Source organism: Chinchilla lanigera, unplaced genomic scaffold (genome assembly GCF_000276665.1).
Source record: "Chinchilla lanigera isolate Chin_1 unplaced genomic scaffold, ChiLan1.0 scaffold00001, whole genome shotgun sequence".
NCBI lineage: Eukaryota > Metazoa > Chordata > Mammalia > Rodentia > Chinchillidae > Chinchilla > Chinchilla lanigera.
Genome location: NW_004955402.1, coordinates 47,135,126 through 47,152,788, shown reverse-complemented (window position 1 = coordinate 47,152,788; position 17,663 = coordinate 47,135,126).

Genomic DNA, 17,663 nt, shown 5'->3' with positions numbered 1-17,663 from the left:
GTGAAGAAAACAAGCATAACTATTGGATATACCCCTGTGCGAACAGTAATTGGATTCCAAGTTCCTGAGTTCTCAGGTGGCACGTGTTTCCTACCTCCATTCGTTCATATGTATCTAATGCAGTGTCCTTTCTTTCCTGTAGTCCAAGTCAGTGTTTCCATTAAAATCTGTTAAACCATGTCATCTTTTCCAGAACTAACCCCTAAACTGGCCTCAACCTACCTTTGAATTTGTTAGCACTAGTTTGCTGCTGTTGAGACACTGCTGTTAAATTTCAGCATGTTCATTGATTTGCTTGTAACATTTAGATTGTAAGCTGTTCAAAGAGTAGCATTTTCTCCAGCAGTTAATCTACTGCTCAACACTATTAGCCTCTTAAAGGCTTTCAAAGACAGAAAGTTAGACCCTTGTTTTGATGTACCTCAAGGATTACCTGTGAGAATTTTTATTATGTAGGTAAATGAAAGTTATTCTTGCTGGTCTTATATGAAATGATAAATTTCTGTCTCAGTTTTGGGGATTTGAAAATGAGAGGGTATTGCAGCCAACTAGCTGGCTTGGACCAGCATATTGTGCATATATTGTATCTGTTTCCCAACTAAGTTCAGTGACCTTTGAAAACTACTGATGCAGAGATGAGGAAAAAGTCAGAGGTGCCCACCCTCATCATTCCTCCTCAAGTTTGTACAGGGGATTCTAGCTAGTGCAAGAAAAAAAAGCTGACAGATTCAGAAGGAAGAAATAAAAATTCACAGATGACATGATTGTGAAAATTGATACAAACTAATAGAAATAATCTGATTTTAGCAAAGATAAGATACAATCAGTTCTTTCTGTATTTTAGCAATAAGAAGTGGAAATTATGAAAACTATTAATTACAATAGCATAAGAGTATCTGCTACCTCAAGATTAATCTACTCAAAGATTTGTAACGCCTCTGCATAGAAAAGTATGAAACATTACCAAAAGGACCCAAAATAAGTGGAAAGATGGAATAAGTCATTCTTAACCAAGTTGATTTGTAGAGTGATGTACTTCTAAATCTAGACCTGAGTGGTTGATACAAAAACTTTCAAAAACAGGCCTTACTCTGTAGGCTAAATACAGATTCAAAGGTATATAGATATTCTGAAATAAAAATAGGTTCAATATGGACAATTCATGGATGTATGTATCCAGGAATAAAAACAGCTGAGTAAGTCATGGCTGACTTTTTAAAAAATCTTTTATTCTTTCAACCCATTTTACAACATATTTCTTGAGAGGAAAATGGTAGAGTGGTGAGCACCAGCAAAATTCAGCCCCTCTCAGATCTGGAATGCAGACACAATTGCTAGGAATTGGGAAGGAACTGGCAGGAAAATCAGAAGCTACAGAGACGTTGGTGAGAGTCCACAACGCAAGAGAAGTGAAACAGTCTGAACTCTCCTTGGCCCATGCATCCTGGCTAGAAAGAAAGCTCAGAAATTCAAGCTCAGGCCAGGAAGGACATGGGCCTCACCCCATGGCATGGGGCCAGGCCCTGCTGAGTTACACTCAGAAACAGCTGGGTTTAAAAGTGCCACTGTTAAGTGAGCCCTTGCCCTTCTGTCTACATCTAGCACAGATCTGAGGTCAGCTTGCCTTCCCCGTCTGCCAACGTGAGCAAAGTCATGTCTTGATGGAGACATTGCCACAGCCTGGAGTAAACAGAGGCACCTCACAAACCCACAGGCTATGAGAGTAGGTGGAGAAAACCAAGTCTTGCTGGACTCTAAAACTGCAGCTCCTGTAAGGAAACTACTCATTCAAAAACACAGATTTTTTTTTTTTCTGTTTTCGGCTGATTTTCTTTTTATCTTTCCCTTTTCTTCTTTTATCTCTTTGTTGAGTTTTTTATTTTCTGTTAGCTTTATGTAGTTCTATATACTCCTACCCCTTAATAGTGAATCTTTTGACTCACTTTTCTCTCATCTCCCATTAATTTTTCAAATTTTTCTTATATTCTCCCATCCCCAACCTGCTATATTTTTAATAGTATAACCATTAAGCTTCATTAACCTTTGATAGTCAACTATTTTGTGGTTTGTGTCTGCATGTTCCCCCAAATCCTCATGCGTTCATAGGGCAGCAGGCTTCTAGATATTTGATTGATCCATAGTCCAATGCTGGGATTATGGGTGTGAGTGCTACACCCGCCCTGGGGCAGATAGTTTGCATATGTAAGGGAGGAAAAGAGACTGCTTGCTGCCACTCCTCCCTTTTGCTCTTGCTGCTTTTGCTATCTTCGGCCACTATGAACCGTTGCCTTGTGCCATGTGCCATTCTGCCTTGGATCCAGCTAAATATGGGCTAAAACCTCCACAAACAGGTATTTTGTCTCAACAACAAGAGAAAAGTAACCAAGACAACTATGTTTACTGTTGAATTACTTTCTATCCTTAATGAAGATATAGTTAACACATTTAGTAGGTATTTGCTGTATATGAACTTTTTTTGTTTTAGTGGTTGTATAGATTTCAAAGGTTAAAGATGGTACATTATTGGTTCTTACAGTATGTCCATATCCAGTTTGTCTTGAATGATATTATGGTTGCAGATTTATGTGATATCTCTGAAGGGGCATACTTGTTGCTATTAATAAGTTTCCTCTGTATGCCAGTACCCAAATTATCTTTGTGACATTAACTGGGTTCTGTGGGAATGGCCAATTACACTATTTGCCCCCTCCCAGATTAACAGAGTGGTTGGATCTTGGAACAGAGGCAACAGACTATAATTACTCTCTGAGTACATCACTGAAAAGAACACTTAAGAGATCTTTATACTAGCAACAAAGTCCTCTCTAAGCAACCACAAAACAAAAGCAGCAAACAAAAAAAAACAGAAACATGAGAAGATAAGACAACAGAATGCCTCCCAAAACTCCAGACTCCTCCAAAGCCAATCTATGGGGCATCAAGGGAAAAGAAAGCAAAACCCACACAGCCAAGTTACTCAAAAGAATAATGGACATTTTTAAAAATCAATAAATTGGTCATCAGACTCTCAGAAGATACAACTAATCAGATAATCCAAGTAATAGAATGATCAGGAAGGTCACAAAAGAAACTGATAAAAAGTTGAGTTAGCAGATTTAGCTGAGTTAAACAAAATGGTACAAAACAAAAATGACCAACTTAGCAAAGAATTAGGGTCTAGAAAAGGTTCCAAACAGAAATCAAGGAGATTAAAAATCATATTGAAATTATGGGTTGCAGAAATGACCAATGTGAAAACAGAATATCAAAATTAGAACATAAGGATGCTTTCAAAAACCAATTACTCAGAGATGTCTTAAAAACAAGAGAACATGAAAAAACAAAACAAAAACAACAAAACATGAAAAATATATCAATAGCTGCTAAAGGATGCAAAAAAGACTAAGATTAATTGGAAAACTGGATAATCAGAAGACAGTACAAATGACATAAAAAAAAACCTGTCCAAAGAAATAATAGCAAAAAACTTCTCAGTTTTGAGAAAGAAACACATAGGTAAATGAGGCATATAGAACCCCAAATGCCTCAGATGAAAAGATAACCTTTCCACATCACATCATAGTCAAAATCCCAGGAGTCCAACACAGGGACAGAATCTTAAAAGCTGTTAGAGTAAACCAACACATCACTTACAAAGGTAAACCTATTAGAATTACAATAGACATCTTAACACAAACAAAGGCCAGAACAGCTTCCAGTGCTTCAATCCCTAGAAGATTACAACTTCCACCCCAGATTTGTATATCTTGCAAAGCTTTCTTTAAAAATTGATAGAAAAAATGAGGCATCACCATGACAAAGAGCACCTCAAGAAATTTGTGACCACAAAACCAGGCCTCTAAAAGATTCTCAAAAATATCTTAGATAGACTATTGAAGGCAACAATGCCAAAAAAGCCTAATAGAGTGAATACAATGGACAGGGTGAGCAGTTAAAGAGAAAGAAGGGCAGAGGGAGAAAATCAGAAAAAGGAGAATAATGCAATGACCAGAATTAGTCAGTACCTTTCTGTAATAACACTCAGTATGAATGGTTTCAATTCCCCAACAAAAAGACACAGATTGGCAGAATGGATCAAGAAACAAAATGTGGTATACATTATAAAAGAAACAATTAAAAAAGACATGCAGAAATGGAGAATTCAGAAGAAATGGATAGATTACTAGATACATAGAAACCATCAGTGCTGAACCAAGAATGGAGGAAAACTCTGAGTAAACCAGTATCAGACAATCCAATTGAAGAAATAGGGATGATGATGATGATAAACCAAATAAGAGAAGCCCAGCCCTGGTAAATTCACTGCCAAATTCTACAGGGATTTTAGGGATAGTCTAATGCTAGTACTCCTCAAACTCTAATGAAATCAAAAGGGAAGTACTCCCATAGTCATTCCTGAAAGCTAGCATTACTGTGATTCCAAATCCAGAAAAGGATCCAAGCCAAAAAAGAATCTCTTCAACAAATATGAATGCAAAAATTCTCAACAAGATACTGGCAAGCAAAATGAAACAAATTATCAAAAACACCATGCATACATTGTGTCCAAGCATCCCAGGAATGCTCAGACAGTTCAGGTAGGGAAATCAATAAATGTGATGCATATAAACAGAAATAAGGACAAAAAATCACATAATCATCTCAACTGATGAAGAGAAAGTCTTTGACAAAATCCCAAATCCATTCATGGTAAAAGCCCTGGACAAAATAAATATAGAAGGACCTTATCACAATCTGATAAAAGCCACTTATGACAAACCAATGCCAACATCACATTAAATGAAGAGAAGCTGCAAATCTTCCCTCTCAAATCAGGAACGTGATAAGGATGTCTACTATCACCATTTCTGTTCAATATATTTCTTAAAATATTAACCAGATCAATCAGACAGATAAAGGAATGTGTATAGGAAAGGAAGATGTCAAATTATTGTTTGCAGATGGCATGATCCTTTATATACAAGACCCCAAAATTCTACCAAATGACTCCTACAATTAAACAAATTTAGAAATGCAGCAGAATACAAAATCCAAATGCAAAATTCAATAGCATTCCTGAACACCAATAATAAACTCATTCATAAAGAAATTAGGGAAATAATACCTTTCCTAATTTTAAATACTTAAATACTTAAGTAAAAAATGTAAATACCTAAGTAAAAAATGTAAATACTTAAGAATTAATCTAACCAAGGAGGTGGAAGATCTCTAGAACAAAAATTACAGTACTCTGAAAAGGGATATCTAAGAGGACTTCAGCAAAAGGGAAAGATATTTCCCTATTCCTGGACAGGCAGAACCAATATCGTCAAAATGGCCATACTTCAAAACATACATAGATTTATTGCAATCCCAATCAAAATACCAATCACATTTCTCACAGAACGAGAGAAAACAATTCTACAATTGATGTGGAACATAAAGAAACCTAGAGTAGCAAAAGCAATCCTGGGAAATAAGTGCAAGGCAGAAGGCATCACGATCCCAGGCTTCAAATTGTACTACAAAGCTACAATGAAAAAACCAGCATGATAATGGTTTAAAAAACTACATATGAATCAATGGATAGAGGATACACAATGGATAGAGGATACACAAACAAATCCAGGCACATTCAGCTTCCAGATATTTGACAAAGGGACCAAAACTTATTCTAGGGGGAAAGATAGCTTCTTCATCAAATGGTGCTGGGAAAACTAGCTATCCACGTGCACAGGATTGAATCTAGACCCATATCTCTCACTGTGTACTAAACTAAAATCAAAGTGGATCAAAGCTCTAAATATGATAAGAGGGAATAATCTGCAAAACTCTTAAACTGGGCATGGTGGCGCATGCTTGTAATCCCAGCACTCTGGAGGCTAAGGCAGAAGGATCATTGTGTGTTTGAGACAATTCTGGGCTACAAAGTGAGCTCAAGGCCAGCCTGAGCTGGATAGTGAGACTCCATCTCAAAAAAGACCAAAACAACAACAAAAAAACCATAGGCACAAGTAAGGACTTTCTGAATAGAACCCCAATTGTACAAGAAACAATACCAAAGATGAATAAAATGGGATTATATCCAATTTAAAACCTTGTGCACAAGAAAGTAAATAGCTAACAGAGTGAAGAAACAACCTACAGAATCAAAAATATTCTGCCAGCTACTCCTCATACAGATGGCTATTATATAGCATACATAAAGAACACAAAGAAATAGATCCCTCAAAATAAAAGATCCAATCAAAAAATGGGCAACTGAAATGAACATACACTTCTCAGAAGAAGAAACACAAATGGCAATAAGTGTGTGAAAATATGCTCAACATCTCCAGCTAGTAGAGAAATGCAAATTCAAACAACATTGAGATTCCATCAAGAAATCAGATAACAAATGCTGGTGTTGGGAAGTCTGCATTGTTGGTGGAAATGCAAACTAGCACAACCACTATAGAAATCAGAATGGAGATTCCTCAATAAACTTAAACTAGAATTTTTATTTGACCCAGTTTTTCCCCTTCCCAAAAGAGTTAAAGACATTATATTACAGTGATACATGTACATCTATGTTTATAGAGAAAATGTAATGTTTTACACAATGGGATATTCCTTTGCCATAAAGAAGAATAAGATTGAGTGATTTGAAAGCAAATAGATGCACCTAGAGATCATAATGTTAAGTGAAATATATTAGACACACAGGCTTAAATATTCCATCCTTTCTCTTATACGAGAAGAGCAAAGTAAATAAAGAGCAAAGATAGATAATAGGAAACACTATGCATATGGGAAGAGGACCAAGAGCTGAAGGGAAGGGGGAAGAAGAGTAGAAGAGTGGGATAAAAAATTTAAGATGATTTATGTACATGTACCAACTCCCCACAAAGAATATGATCATTATGTACTATAAACATGTACTAATGAAAAAATATTTAAATTTTTAAAAAGATTGCCTATTAGGTATTTTAAACTATTATAAAAAAAGAAGAAATGTACAGAAAATAAGCATATTTCTCTTAGCTGTATATTTATGCCCATCCACCATGTATCCGTTTATCCATAGTTATTCATCTAAAAATCTGTATGCACACAGATATCTAGAATGACTTTCACCTAATGTTCATGTTATTTGTGAGGTAGTGCGATTTGGGTTGATTTTACTATGCTAGTCTAGGGGCTGGGGATTTAGCACAGCGGCAAAAGTGCCTGCCTGGCAAGCCCAAGGTCGGGAGTTCAGTTCCCGGTACTGGAGAAAAACCAAAAAAAAAAAAAAAATACTATGCTTGTCTCCTCTCTTTGAGGTGTATTTTCAAATATCTTTTCCAGGACAAGATGATTTTTTATGGTCATTCTATTTAAATTTTCTTTGCAGTGCTCCATCATCTTACATACTCTATAATGTAGTTTTTATCCTGCTAAGATGTACACTCCATGAAATCTAGAAATGCCTTATTTGTTTTGCTCTCTTTCTTTAAGATCTGGAACAGTGCCTGATGCCTAATGTGTGTTCAAGAAATATTTAAGGGAGTGTATTTTCATAGTCTAAATTTGACACAATGAGCATGGATAATTTTTGCTTTCTGCCACCTCACACAAGTATTTCCTTTTTAAAAAAAAGAAGAAAAAGACAATTAGGATAGAAAGAAAACACATCAAGAAATTAACAGTGCTTGAATCTTGTCATAGAAATATGGATGTTTTATGAGGGAAAGGAGAAAAAGAAAGAAAGGAGGGAAAATATATATATGTATATAGAAGGATAGCTGGGATAACTTACTGCTGATGTCTAATGGTTTATTGAAAGGAACAGTTCATGCCTAATTTTTTTTCTTTTTGACCAATTTTGCATGCTTATATCTGGTAATCTGAACAACTAATTTAAAGACAACAATATGCAATATAATATAACCATTGGTGAATTCCTACCATCTTGAAACTATCATTTAGTGAAACTCTATCATTCCTAATGTGGTTTTTTTTTTTGTTTTGTTTTTATTCCCTTTAATGGTTTGATCAATCTTCCATTCTTACATCTGATAATCTGAGCAACTTCACTGGAGATAGCAATATATAATATTAAAAACCACTGTTAATTCCTATCATTTTGTTCTGAAACCCTGTATCATTTTTGTTTTTACTTTGTTTTGATTTTGTCTGTGTTATTAGAATTTTGCTGTTGTTCTTTTTTAATTATTCTCTTTAAAATAAAAAAAATGGGACCAACCTGTATCAGATAGTGTGGCTATATTAAATTTGTGTTTCTCTTTTTAAAAAAAGGAAATATGGATACTTTTTCTTTATGTTTTTATTTTTAATTTCTCAACATTTAAAAAAAATTTTAAGAACAAATGACAGGTTGACTGTTGACCCTAGGAATTGTTCTTTTCCTCTACAATCCTATAAAATAATAAAATGCTTTTAAAAGAGAGAAAAAAGCAGACCACAATGATAGTCATGGAACAAATGTCTTTTGGAGAGATGCTGTTCATCTAAACAACCTTCCTGGTTTGTGGAATGCTCTGATTTCCCACTACAGGAACCAGATCCTATTTTCCTTCATTGGCAGTCAGCGCATAAGCCTCTGACCTAGTCTTGGCATATCTGGTGCTGCACAGAGGTCCTTCAGCCTTGATCATGCAACACAGATGACAAGATATTTCTTTTTTTTTAAAGAGTAAAAGAAGGATAACATAGCAATAGGGGGATTCACCGAATTACGGACAAAGTGGTAGGACATTATCAACGGTTGTTATTTTACCTGTTGATATTTCAAGATAGTTTCTCAGGAAAACACATAGACAAATAATAGTGAGTTACAGACAAAAATGGCAGGAAATTATCAATGGTTGTTGTACCATATCTTGGTTTCTCCAAAGTGGTCTCTAGGGAAAACAAATTGAGCTATACATGAGTGATCAATCAAATAATCATTGACTATTCTCAGTGGTTGTTGTTGAAAACACATAGGAACAAACATACATCCATTTATGAAATAGCATAGGAACAATACAAACATTACACAGTTATGGACAGATTGGTAGGAAATCATCAACGGCTGCTGCAATACATGTTGGCATCCTCAAAGTGGTTTCTCAGGAAAACAAATATGTGCAAGATCCAACAAGTAGTTACAGCCCAAAGGTTGCAAAAAATAGCAGATTACCTCCTCATCAGTGACTCCCCTTACTGAGGTGTGATGGCTAGAAGGAAGGCCAGGGCTGAAAAGAAGGACCAAGAGACCAGCACCAGTGTCCAGCAATGGGCCGTCCACTTTTTCCTCTATAGTCATGGTTTTACAGGGTTCCTCCTTGGAGACAATGGTCCTTCTCCATGAGGGCAGTTCTACAGAATCTGAATATGTAATCCATGAAGTCTCGGTGCAGATCTCTCTGGAGCTCCACTGGCTCCTCCATCGCAGCCTGTACAGTTAGGGAAAGAATGGCCTCCAGGGGGTATTGCACAAGATCCTCCTGGTTTCCAGCTTCCAAATGGCTCTCACGACCCCAGTCAGCTTGACCTCTGAGTCCTCGGGCTTCGGTACTCTATTTCAGATAGGATTGTAACCATCAATAGCATCAATAGGAACTTGGTAACTTGCAAAAACTAATTATATTATTGACTATAGCCACAAAGAATGAAGCACCTGGTGAGGATAAAATTTAGGGACCCACTTTGCAGCTACTGCAGAACAAAGTAAAAGGACATGAATTTCAAAGATAGCTGGCTGGAAACAAGATAGGTATGGAAACCCATGGATCCATGACTGTGCTAAAAGTAACATTTCTTGGAGCCACAGTGTTATAGAAATCAAAGACCAAACTCAATATTTGGTTCTATGGATTGCTAAATTATATCAGTTGAATTCATAAACTCACCAAGTTTTTGTATGAGCATAGGAAAAAAGAATCACAAATTGGAATGTACATTTGTGAGACTGGGAGATTCTGAGTATCCACAAATACCCAAGGATGGGTAAGAATGGATTGTGTTTCAAATTTTAGTTATAATTATTATCCATACAGGTTTGATCAACAGTTCTGGATTCAGTATTTTGGTTTCAGCTGCTAAGAGTGGTTTTAATGGCTTCACTGGTTAAAGAAACTAAACAGTGATACTCTGAACTCTAATAATATATAGTATAAAAATTTGCTTAACATCTTTAGGAAATAGAAATTCTGAAGTAGACTTACTGTGGGAATCTGCCCACAAAGCCACAGTGTTCCTGGAGAAGACCTTGAATCTAGTCCTTTAACCAAGGCTTTAATAAAGTGAAAGCACCAGGAAAAAACCCCTCAGGTCACTAACACACATTATTTCAGTTCTATATTGCTGCATTATTTTCTTTCCGTTTCTAGGAATTCAGCAAAGGCTTAGCCAGGCAGTTCTGGCTGAGAGTCCTTTGCACAATTACAGCTAAGGGCTGGTGCTGGAATAGCAGACAGGTGGAGTCTGGGGCTAGCTGGCCATCTCTCTCTAGAAAGTCTCAAGGTTTCTATATAAGTGGTCTTCCCACAGGGGCTAGTTTGGGCTTCCACACAGCTTGATGGCCTCAAGGCAGTCAGACTGCTGCTTTGCTTCTGGGACGAAAGGCTGCAGAAACAACTGTGCTAGGCAGAAAAGCAAAGTTTCATGAACTTCAAGTCACTAGTTCCTTTTGCATTACTAGTAGTTAAAATAGTCATCCTTTTCAAAGTGAAAGAACAAGGCTTCCCTCTAACCCCAGGGAAGAACGTCAGTATGCTATTGTGAGAACATGTGAGTTGGAAGATACTGATGTTTCCCAGTGGGATGAAGCATGATATATATTTACAAAGTGTTCTTACCAAAACTGTGTCATGTGATCTAATCAAGCATTAGACCTAACTGCCGGGTGGCAAAAATTCAGAGATGAAAGAATAAATGACACTCAAGGAAGCAGTCAAAGGAGAACATAAGATGTTCTGCAACACCCTGTTTTTTTAAAAAAGCCAAAGCCATTAGGAAAAAATGGATGGAGGATTCTTCTAGATTAAATGAAATTGAAGCCACAGCAATATTTGAACTTTGCTTGAATTGTAGTTTGGAAAAAACTATAAAAGTTAATTTGGGGACAAATGAAAAAATATGAATATGACCTGATATTAGACAATGTGATGAGATTGTTACAAATAGCCTTAAATGTGACAGTGGTATTGTGGCTCTGTTGATGTGTGTTGTACCCCTAAGTTTAGGAGATCCATGCTGAAGAATGCACATAAGGAATGAAAGATGAACTGCCACAAAGTTCTCAACTTAAGTGAAAATGTTCAGCAAAAGTACCTTATATATACACTCACTCCTGCAAAGCAAATGTTAAGGTTCAAATAAGACTGAAGGATTAAGTATAATTTCTGGAAGAGGTGAAGGTTGGAGCTTATTTTAAAAACACGTAGCCACAGATCCATGACTAATGAATCTGGACATTTCCCACACATTTAACACAAACCTTTGTATAATCTACGAGCAAGGTCATGGAGCTGTCCTTGTTAGATATAGCTAGACACAATTCTTGGCTATAAGCCAAGGCATTTTACTATAGATGTTCCTTGACATGGGAATAGTTTTGTCTTGGAAAGTTTCCAGAATAATGAGACCTGTATATTTCATCCTATTTTTGAAAAACTTCTATAAAATTGTCACCGCATTTTTAAAGGCCTAAAATACCATACTTTGCAATTCAGAGCATGAAACTTTTAAAATTCCATGTTAAAGAAAGTGTGATTACATGGGAAAATACCAACTGACAAAAAACTCTATTAAATAAATATACTAAAACTGACACTGGAAGAAATTGGTATTAGCCACATGAGAATGGGAATGGTGATATTCAAAATAGTAACAGTTATAGTATGGGCTCTGCACCAACTAATCAGGTATCAATAGCTCTTAATCTCTAGAGTGCCATCTCTAGATTCTTAATAAAAGTATGCACATACCTTATCTTTTCCCAAGATTCCTTCTGCTATATGTTTGACCATAAAGCTATAGCTGTAAACTTTGATGATTTTTCTTTTACAGCTAGGAGAGATTCCACTTGTAGTGGATATTCAAATTGCGGGAACTCCTTAATGTGTCTTGGAAAGCTGTCAAATGGCAAATCTAAATTACAATCTGCAAACTGATGTAGGAAAAATTAAATTTTCATATGATAACTAAATCCAGGTCACTACACTGTCAGGACAGTCACTGATAGTCTTGATTAAACTTACTTACTCAAAGGATTTTGTCCAAGAAGGCTGTACAGTGCCAGTCAGGAGTTAACTTCTGACCCTTCAAATATGTTGCCAATATTTTTATTGTTTAAGTGCAAGACATTACTCAGCTCTCTCTCTTTCTACACCAGAAATGGAAAATAAGAATCTTTGCCATGCCTACAAATCTTAGTGCTTCCTGGGACTCATGCGTCTGCCCTGTGATCTGGAGTTCAGCCACCAGAGCAGCTTGCTGCTACTGGGATGGGAATGACAGGTCCAACCCTCAGACCACCAATGTCATTGTGTGACCGCCCCCCCCGCCTCCATTTCTGCCTGCAAAGTTCCTTCTCTCTTATTGCTGTCAAAGGCATTTAGCTTAATCTCTTCAATGACATTTGAGACAAGCATTTATTGGTAGAGAAAGCTATGAATAAGGAAAGTATCTTTTCTTTCTGGTACCAGGAATCGAACTCAGGACCTTGCGCTTGCCAAACAGGAACTTGTGCCACTGAGCTATATCCCTGGCCAGAAAGTGTCTTATAGTTAATTGTGCTTTAACCTGTTTATGTGAGGCAAGAGAGCATATAGAGGCCTGGTTAATTTCACACACATGGGAAGGGAAAATATACAGAAAAAAATGATTATTTGAAGCCCAGCAAATGCATTATGAGGTCATCTCAAGAAAATGTCATGAGGAAAGTCTGGAGCCCAAAGTTAAGAGTAGCTAGCTCTATCTGATCGATACAGTACTATAGGTATTTTCTTCTTTTATTTTCATGTGTTCTATATTTTATAAAGTAAGCATTTGCTATTTTTTGTAGTAAAATGTACATAATAGAGGTATTTTACCACTGTGGTAAAATACACATAACAGAATTTTCCATTGTAACCCTTTCTGAGTGCTTAGTTCAGTAACAGTGTTGTTCGTCCATTAGTATCAGCCATTTCCAGAACTTTTTCATCATTCCAAACAGAAACTCTACCCATTAAAGAGTAACTCCTGATTCCTGCTCCAGGCCCTTCTACTTTCTGTCTCTATAAATCTTACATTATCTTACATTATGTTAATGGATACCAAAGGCCAAATGTTATGTGATTCCAGTTGTATATTTGGCTTATTTCACTAAACATAATGTCTTCAAGGTTCATCCATGTTGTATCACTGGTAAGAACTTTATGCCTCGTTAAGATTGGATAATATTCCACTGTATGAATACACATTTTGTGTATGTATTCATCTTTTGATGGACATTGGGGATTTTTTTCTACCTTGTAGCTATTGTGAATAATGTTGTTATGTTGCTATTCATGTTGATATGTGTTATGGTTTTTAGCTAGATGTCTCTCAAAACTTCAAGGACTCAGAGGCAGGGCTTTTGAAAGGTGATTGGATGGTGCAGGCTTAGCTGACTTGCTGTTAGGAGGTAGGGTCAGATTGGAAGAGGTAGGGTCAGATTGAAAGAGGCAGGTCACTGGGGCGCATGACCTGGAAGGGTTTATTGTTCTTCCTGGCCTCTGTCCTTCTCTCTCCACTTACTGACCTCTGAACTGGGCAGCTTTTTCTCTGCAGTGCCCCTCTGCCATATACCCTCCCGACCCTGAGGCTGTGAGCTATGGACCAGAAACATGAGCCAAAATAAACCTCTCCTTTAATTTGTTGGTGTTGGGTACTGAGTCCCAGTGATGAGGAAAGTGACTAAGACAGTACTCAAGTATCTAGTTGAGCCTTTGCTTCCAATTCTTTTAGGTATATTCCTAGCCAGGGAACTGCTACATCATACGGTAATTCTGTGTACTTTTTCTTGAGGATCCACAGTGACTACCCCATTTTACACTTCCTCCAACAATGCGTAAGTGTCCACATTTCTCCATATATTTGTTATTGTCCATTGGTATTTTCTTTGGTTTTATGATAGCCATCTTAATGAGTATGCATTTTTTATTTTTCAAATCAGAAAAATTGTAATAACTGAGTTCTATGACCCAAGAATTTTGTGATAACCTGCAGTATCACAATGTGATATGTGGTATGGTGGTGCACACCTGTAATCCCAGCACATAGGAGGCTGAGAGAGGAGGGCTGCAAGTCTCAAAAAAAAAAAAAAAAAATCAAAACAAAACAAAACAAAAAAGGTGGTAGCACTAGGAATGTGACCCACTACAAACTTAAGTCGTATTAAGACAGTGTTTATTAACAGTTTGGATAGTTTTTATCATCACTGATGTTTGCAATAATTTTGATGTTTAAATCTATTATTGTCAGAATTCTTTTTATTAATTAGTTATGTTAGCATCCTCTTAAATTTTGTGCCAGAGCTGATGGAGTGCCTCATTTCCCTCACCTTATCCTCATCATACAACTGCTTATAAGACAGAAGCACAATTGGGATGAACAGATGTAATGCCAAATTCAACTATTTTGAACTTCAGGCTTTTCTTTGCTAAACCTACGGTGGTAATCACCACACATATCTTTTATACTACAGTTGTTCAGAAAAGCACTCCTGGCTAGAGTTCCTACGTATCCCTATGAGCATCTCCTAGTGCAAACACCTAATGTTACTCTGGTACTGTGACCAAAACCAGGATATTGCTTGTGGTACAATACTAATAGCCAAATTACAACTTTGTGTTTCATCAGTTGTCCAGCAAATATCCTTTTGCTGCCCCAAGATCTGATCTGAGATCTCACAACTTCACGTATTCAGGAACCCAATAATCATTTCTTAGCTCAAGTATAACAGAAATTATAACAGAATTATACACAAAAGGTGAAGACAATTTCTGATTTTGAAAACTGATAGGACTGAAGGGACTGGCGAAATTTCCCCTCTTTGCTGTGAAGGTTCTCTGAACTAAACTAACAAAGATTAGTTAAGTGAAAAAGCATACAAATTTATTAACATGCAGAAGGAGAAAAGTCGTACTGTGGGGCTGATCACGGAAGGGATATTACCCACTGGCTCAGCATTATTCAGAAGCTTCTATACCACATTTTCTACAGGAGAATGGGGAATGTAGGTAAAATTTTGAGTCAAAAATGAATATTGAGGGTTATAAGACAGAAATTATGTTGAAAAAATAATCTCCTTGGAATCCGAATGAGCTCAAGGGACAGACATCATCTCATAATGGAAATCCATTCAGCTATGGTTACATTTCTCAGGCTTCTTTCCTGAGACAGATAATGGGATTTCAGGTGAGAATGGCAGATAATTGTGTTCCCTTTTGCAGTTTGCTCTGAATGCAGATAAGGGAATTCCAGAGTCTTTGCCTATGTTTGAGTAGGCAGAAGCAACACAAGCTTTTCCTTTAGATCAAAGTTTACCATAGCAAAAAAAGGTGCCCTATTATTGAGGTATCATCCATTGAACCCCAAGGGAGTGAAATAGAAATTTGCTCTCCTGAATGGCATTGTTCTGGGAGACATTTTGGTCTTGGGATATGATGACACACTGGACCAGCTGTTGCTGGCTGAGTGGAATTCTAGAAACAAGGCACTATCTTTTGACTCTCATTTTTGAGATTATATTTACTACCACAGAGCAACACAGTGTCACCTTGGCATTGTTGGTGAAATTATAATATTCATATTGATGGTCAAATGTATTAGGAAATTGAGGTAAAGTCCTCTGACTCCCCAGTGGGTCTTCTGGGTACAGGCATGTTTATTCTGCTGTATGAAAACTTTAGCCAGAGGTCAGGTGCTGGTCTGTGTGGTAAAGAATTCAGCATTGTCCACAGGAATGGTCTGCTATTTGACATTTGCTTTTAGGAGGTCGTCGGGGTCATGTCTGATAAGAGTGTCTTTGTTTAGATGGGTCTAGCCAAACCGGATTTTAGGGTAAGAGCTGGCCATGCCAGAATGACCAGCCATGTCATATAAGTGGGTTCCTTGTGTTGTGCAATACCAATGGGCCTGGAAAACGAGTTCAACTATATAGACAATCAAGTCTAGGTAATGAGGCCCCAATAAAAACTCTGGACCCAGATGATCGTTCCTGGTTGGTAATACTCCAGTAATACTGTCACACACCCATGCTTGGAGGATAACACAATAACACATCTTGACAGACAACAAACAGGTAGATGACAACAGAAGCTTTGTGTGTCCAGCCCTCCAAATTTTGCCCTACGTATTCCTGCCCTTGGCTGACGTTGATCTATGTAATCTTTTCCTGTAATAAGGCATGGCCATAAGTTTAATAGCTTCTTTCTAGGAAATCATCAAATTGAAGTTGGTTTGGAAACCTCTCAAACTTGCAACTGGTGTCAGGAGTCCTGGGAACTGTGTCCTCAAATCTTGCAGTGCAGTTAACTATGGGCAAAGAGTGAAGAAAACAGAAAAATAATTCTTGTTGTCACTTTACTCCTTAGTATTTGTAAATATAACTTCCTTTCTTTAAAAAGTAAGCTAACAAAATATCAAAACCACAACATGACACTTCACACACAGTGGAAAGGCTATAATCAAAAGGAGATGAGAGGACGAGTGTTCCTGAGGATGCGGGAAAAATTAGAGCCACATGCAGTTGGTAGGAGTGTGAAATGGTGCAGTTACTTTGGAAAACAGCTTGTAGTAACTTCAGATGGTGAAGCAGTAGCCACAAGATCCAACAATTGTTCCTAGAACTAGAATTTCTCAGTAAGAGAAATTAAGACATGTCCACATAATAGTTCTTTCATGAATCCTCACCACACCGTCATTTGTAAGAGCCAACATATGGAAACGACCTAAATGTCCATGAATTGATGAACGGAAAAAAGAATAAATGTGATAACAACTATACAATCGATTTCTCGGCAATATAAAGAAATTCACTACTAATATATTTTACACTATGGAGGAACCTTGAAGACATGCTAAGTAAAAAAGGCCAGACATAATGGCTCATATTACGCTGTCATTCACATGACATCTGCAGAATTATTAAGTCTACAGAGACAGATTGCCTAGGGCTGGGCAGGGTTTGGGAGAAAATGCGTGACTTCTAATGACTGCAAGATGTCCTCGCGAGACAAAGATGGTCTGAAATTGATGGTGGTGACTGTTGCACAACTGACTACTTAAAAACTACTTTATTGTGCATTTTAAATTGGTGTTTAGGTACGAGAATCAGGTCGTCACAAAATTGGTTTTGTTTTAACGTGCGTTGGTAATAAGAGGATCTCTGAGTTCAACAAAACTGAATTAGTGCAGTGATTTTTTTTCAGAACTCCTTCTTTGGACTTTCCAGGTCTTCAGAAAATGAAAGTGCGCTGCGATCATTTTCTAAGTACGCCAGGAAAACATGAACTGGAATTTGAGATCTCCGAGTTTCGTGCTCGGGAACCCACGCCGACGGAGATCCGGAGATCCTCGGGCCACGGTTTCCCGAGGCTCCAAGCTTCCCGCACGCGCGGAGAGCGACGGGGCGGGACTCCCGGCGGAGCGGCCGCCCTGGCCCG